At 37.4% G+C, this 6,102-nt stretch overlaps 1 protein-coding gene across 1 annotated transcript in view; it reads right to left on the reverse strand.

The window, feature by feature from the left end:
• The window catches only part of bmpr1ab (bone morphogenetic protein receptor, type IAb), a 38,463-nt gene extending 34,623 nt beyond the window's left edge, over nt 1–3,840 (reverse strand). The window contains exon 1 of the mRNA XM_067429478.1: nt 3,562–3,840. The gene's annotated coding sequence lies outside the window, so the exon portion shown is untranslated. The remainder of the gene's footprint in view (nt 1–3,561) is intronic.
• Nucleotides 3,841–6,102: the final 2,262 nt, after the last annotated feature.

Raw genomic sequence — 6,102 nt, forward strand, 5'->3', positions numbered from 1 at the left:
CAACAAAACCAATAAGCAGGCCTATTTCATTTGCTTTTGTCACTACTGGATTGGTATAAAGTAGTAGCCCTGCCTAGATGGTAGAGCTAAACATTGGAAGGTCTCGGCACAGCAAATAATGGACGCGTGTGTACTTTGCATGCTCAGCTAACCACAACCAACTCTGCTCTATTGTTCTGTGTGGTCACAACAAAACGCTCCTGAAAGACATGGCATTTCCTATACAGAGATATATAAAGAGAGTGACGTGAAAAAAGGTATTACACAGAGCGCTACGTCAACACGACGGTGTAAATGCTTAAAGGCCAATTTAGTTGCGGTTTACAAAAACAAGTTTTGCGGTGCATTTTCTACAAAAGCATTCGTCAAATAGAATTTAGACCATTTCAACCTGCACGCATGAAAGATGTGCTTTGCTCCAAAGTAGTAAACAAGTTTTTTTGTGTTATTTAAACCTGAAACAACTTCCTATCTGTCGCAGCTGTCGCACCTAACTGTCCTATCTCAAAGCTTCTCAAAAGAATCATTCTTTACTTGCCAAATATAGGCCATTTGCAGATTTAGCATTCATTAAGATTTGAAGATAACATTTAGTGAGAAAAGATTCACCAAGCGGAGACGTGCGCTTCACCTTTCCATGCACTAAAAAGGGAAATAAACAGGCTAACTGTTATTGCAGAAAGTGATAAAATCTCCTCAGACTCAATTTCATTCTGCAATTCAAGGCTGTGAAACTAGTCCTCTTCTGGATTTCACTAACAAGTTGTATTACAAACAAGGTTAATCACACAACAGAAAACTACCATGCAACTTCATATACTGAGTCTTAAAGGGATAGTTCACCCAAAAATGTTTATGTTGTCATAATTTTCTCACCCTAACAATGACACTCATTGACATTGACATTCTTTCTTCTTTGAAAGACCAATTTTGAACAGAAATATCTTAGTTTTTGTTCTGCAGAAGAAAGCCAGTCATACAGGTTTAGAACGATATGAGGGTGAGTAAATGATGACAGTATTTAAATTTTTGGGGTGAATGATTCCTTGAAGCAAATCAGAGCATTCAAGACTAAAAGTGTCTTTGCTTCAAGAAACGTTCTTGTATGATTCAGTTTAGAGCACACAGGGACCGAAACCTGACTCTTTTACTCTCTCTCTTCCCCCTTTTCCATTCTCCCTCCCTCTCCCTCTCGTTCTCTTTCTCTCTCCTCCCCCCTTTCCAAAGAGAGGCTCTTCTATGGCCAGACGAAGGACCACAGGCTGAAAAATAAAGAGCGAGTCATGCATGGAGGAAGCGGGCCACCATTTCTCCTTTAAATACAGCCATAACGATATATAAATAAAGAAAGCCTGGCTCTTAGGGAGAAAATTAGATTTGTTTCTCTCTTCCCCTCCCACTCCAGGCCTTCTATTTTAGTTGCAAGCAGAGCACAGGCCTTTTTTCTGGCCTGTGACTGCAAGACTAATTCAGATGGCTGAAGGATTCATGTGCTGTAAGAGGTGGGAGGGGTGCTACTGGGGTCATCACTGTTTTTGAGCCCACATCTTGCACACAAATTCCAGTAGATTACAAAATATGATGGAAAAAATGACAAGAAATCAGTGCCAATGGTTTGTGAAATTGAAAAGGCCCAAAACAAATCTATCTGCCACAGATTGTGAACACAAATTCCTGTGTCAAGGGCTGGGCCTGCCTTATAAGCATGCTTCAGGGCACGTAGTCCTGACAATACATTTTTATTTAAACAATCCATGCACTGAATAATCATATACATTCAGTGTATGCAATTATACAACAAATAAAGAAAGTTGTCTTATCTAACACCAACATTGCATTTGCTTAACCAGCCTTTCTCCTCTTGTTTACCAAAACATCCAAACATATTTTCACTTGGAAAGCAATTTTGCTAAATATATTGAGCCATTATTTATACTAAACTAAATGCAAAATTAGGATTCATGCCAAGAGCTAAACTCTCACCAAATAATATATATATATATATATAGACACAACAGGAATCTCCAGAGACCAATGCAGACAAAAGGAGACACCATTTGCCTTCAATTAGCATTATTCACACTTGCCACACAATGATATCTCCACAATCAAGGTCTTTCATGATAAGTAGTAGAAAGTGTCCTGTGTTTAATTAAACAACTATTCATATTCACGACAACACTGAGAGGGAAAATAAACTGTAGGCATTAGGTCTATTTGTGTTTCCGAACACTGCCACTAAAAAAAGAGAGGGCTTTTCAGAAGAGCCAAGAGCAAGCACAGGGCCTCTCTAAGGTTCTCTGCTTTTCATATGGAGCTTTCTGCAATTTTTTCCCTCCACAAATCTGAAAGACCAATACCACGGTAAATTAAGATATATGGATAGAACTGCCTCTTTCCTCGTAGTAGATTTATCTCTGTCTCCATGTTTAATTGCTCCTGGGACTAATCATGGGTCTGTTCATTCTCTAGGTACTGTGGAGGGTCAAGACCCCCCCTCCAAATTGTTTTTCTTTACATTTTATCCTAAACCTCCCTCTAAAACAACTCAGAATAAGCTGCAAGAGTTTGTAAAAGAGAGACATAAATGTCACAGATCAATAGGTCATATTTAAGGGCGTTAAAATTTGACTTGTGGAAACGTTTTTATCCAAGCAGTCTTACAAAAGTGATACTTTAAAAATAAAACGCAACAAATTAATAATAATGTTCACTTGTCCATAATCAGTTATTCAACTTTAATTTAATTAATTTATCTGTCCTTTAATATCAGGTCTATAAATGATATAATTTTATAGTAGCACCCAAAAAAATCCAGGGGTAAAGTAGCCTAACTAATGTAATGAGTCCAAAACACTGACCAAATTGAATGTGACATTTAAATCACAAAAGTTTGCATAAATATAAAAGAAATAGTAATCATCAGAGTTGCCAGTTATCATAATAAATGTTTTTTTATTTTATATTGTTGTAGTCATTTAGTTAATGAAATAAAGCTATTGTTATGAAAAATGACACTGACATATAAAGATAATTTTTATGTTGTTAAAGCAAAGACAACTTAGCTTTCTAATAAAGGACAAACTCTTTTTAATTTAACCGAAGTTACTGACAAATGCCAGTCTGAGCTAAAGTTTCACAACAACAAAGCAGGTAAGTTCAGTTAACTTAGTTTTGATTTTACACGATGCATGTTGGGACTTGACAACAAAACCCAAACACAGATGTTATCAAAGCAACACCAAACAAAAATACAATAAACAATAAGAAACAACGACGTAGACAGAATGTAGTAATTTAATTAACTACGATTGCCGTATGATAGCATGGATGTCGTAAAAAATATATATAAAATGGCAAATGGGCTGGAGCAAAAAATAGCAGATAAAGGAGAAAAGACGCATTTGCAAACGCTGTAACTTAGATAATAAACCCTTTTGTCAACGATTGTATTAATTGTCTTACTCGTTTGCAAAACGAAACCATAACAAGAGAAACAAACTTTCCCCCTCCACAACCGGAAAGAAAATCATCACGCAAATATCCGGAATTCCCACTTACCAATTGATGAAGCCGCTAATACAACTCAAAAGCCCTCCAAATTAGGACTTATGACTCGTGACGAAGGTCTATTTCAAAACGTGATTTATAGAGACTTTCTTTGGTGGGATTTTTTCCTGCTTTCGTGGACGTTTTTCTCCGGTTTCTTTCGTTCTTTCCTCTGTAGTTGTGCCTCTGTGTGAGGGAGCATTCCACTCGCGAGCGTAACGCGATGAGCTCTGATTCAATTCTCCAATCACGGCAGCGCGCAGCTTTAGTCCTCCAATCACAGCAGCGCGGCTGAGCACGAGCGTTCCACTCGCAGACCCGCGCGGTGAAAAACAAGCAGCAGAGACGCGCTGAAGAGGGAAAGGATGGATGAATGGGAGTGGGAGGGGGTCGCCCAAAAATGAGAGCCGCTGGTGCCATCTGGTGTCAACATGATGAAGAATATAGTAGTTGTTTACATTTTTATTTTATTTTTAAAAGTTTATAATGAAGGCTGCCCTACAAGTAAGAAATAAATAAATACCCTTTTTTATTTGAGCAAATGTACACCATAGACTGTAAAAAAAAAAATGTACACAAACGCAAGGGAGAAGTATGATCTCATACACAGAGGAGGGAAGAATCAATTAATTATCACTCTGAAAAAAAAAAAAAAAATTAATTATCACTCTGAATGTTAGTACCATCTGCTGGTCAGTATTGGTGTTGCAGAAACTGACTGGGTGAATATTGCCAGACTCTATGTGGTATGAATTTAGAAGATAAACAAAGATCATTAATTTCACGAGTTCACAATTACATCAAATTGTAAAGATTATCCGTATTTGGCGTGCTGTCCAGGGGAGGGCTCCAGGCTCTGAATTTTTGGGCCGAACTAGACTATTGTATTGTGTTGACATCTAATAAGAGTTTATGGAGGTTTATGGAATCGAGGAGATGGGGTGGTGGAGAGATGCTAAAATAAAAATGGTAAATGAAAGAAGGTAAATATGGTGTATACACCTCCTATCATTGATTAAAATGATTAGCTTATAGTTATACTGCTCCACTCGTGTTTAATTAGGTTTAATTATCTGACCTGCTCCTCCCGAAATTTGTAAATAAAACATTCCTAAGTACAAAAGTTTGGAGATGGTAAGATTTTTTACAAATGTAGGCTATTTTAAATGATCATCTTATCCTCATCATGGCTGTATTTAAATAATAATGAATTAAAATAAATAAAAATAACTTTTTTCTATTTTAATATATTTTAAAATATAATTTAATTCTGTGATGGCAAACTGAATTTTCAGTAGCCATTACATGCAGTCTTTTCCTATTATTATCATCACTGCTGAGAACAGTCATATTGCTTAATATTGTGGAACCGTGATATTTTTATTTATAGGATCTTTTTGAAAGTTCAAAAGAAGCAGCATTTATTTGTAATAAATATATATTTTTATAACAATATAAAAAGTCTTTACCGTCACTTTTGATCAGTGTAATGCATCCATGCTTTCTTATTTAATGTTTTTTTTTTTCTTTAACTAAAAAAGTCTCCGGTTTCTTTCGTTCTTTTCTCTGTAGTTGTGCTTCTGTGTGAGGAAACATTCCACTCTTGAGAGTAATGAGCCCTGATTAAATTCTCCAATCACAGCAGCACACTGCAGTCGTCCAATCACCCAACCTTCTTCTCTAAAGGGGTGGTTCCGTGGTTTTGTTCTAGGCTTGGTTGTGTTTATGGGGCGCAGAATAACATGTCTTAATACTTCTTTTTTTAAATGCTGTATTTTTCTTATATTTGACCTTTATTCCACACCGCTGTCTCCACTGTCCTTTGAACGGCTCGTTTGGTTCCTGCTTCTATGAAGCCCAACCCTCAGAAAAACGCAATGGTCTTAGATTGGTTAAATGGGCAAATGTAGTTTCATGTATTTTTATTGGCTGAAGTGCCAAGCACAGGTTGTCCGGAAACGCCATGCCCCTTACCATTATGGGCAGAAGTCATTACTAGAAAGGGTTTATGATGTCACCAACCCGGGAAGAAACTTGTTGTAGTCCAAACCGGCCATTTCTGTATAAATTGCCGTTACTTTAAAAGACAATATCTCCGTTTGCATTGAACTTTGGTGAACTTTCAGTGCTGTAACTTTGCAGATACTGTTTATGATCAAGCAGCAACATTACACACTAACTAAAGCTAAAAAAAGTGCAATCGCATGCAACCAGCCCTTTAGAGGTGCACTATGCAACTTTCCGTCCACTGGAGGGCACCTATTCAAAACAAAGGTGTAGTTTGATGATGCCAAGTGTGAGCGCAGTATCTTGGGACATGAGGTCTGCACCTCACAGCCGGTGGAAAATAGGACTCGGGCAGAAATCTCGCTGGAGCGATTGTTAAACAAACATACGGTTCGCGAGCACTGGGACTTTTATTATGACGGGACGGGACACAGTCGCCGGGTGCACGCACTTCTGCTTTTTCCAGTCATGATTATAAGGTAAAGCAGCTCTGTTTATCATATTAGATACATTTAAGTGTGTTTAAAATGATGTTATGACGTTACT

This window comes from Pseudorasbora parva, chromosome 21 (genome assembly GCF_024679245.1).
Source record: "Pseudorasbora parva isolate DD20220531a chromosome 21, ASM2467924v1, whole genome shotgun sequence".
NCBI lineage: Eukaryota > Metazoa > Chordata > Actinopteri > Cypriniformes > Gobionidae > Pseudorasbora > Pseudorasbora parva.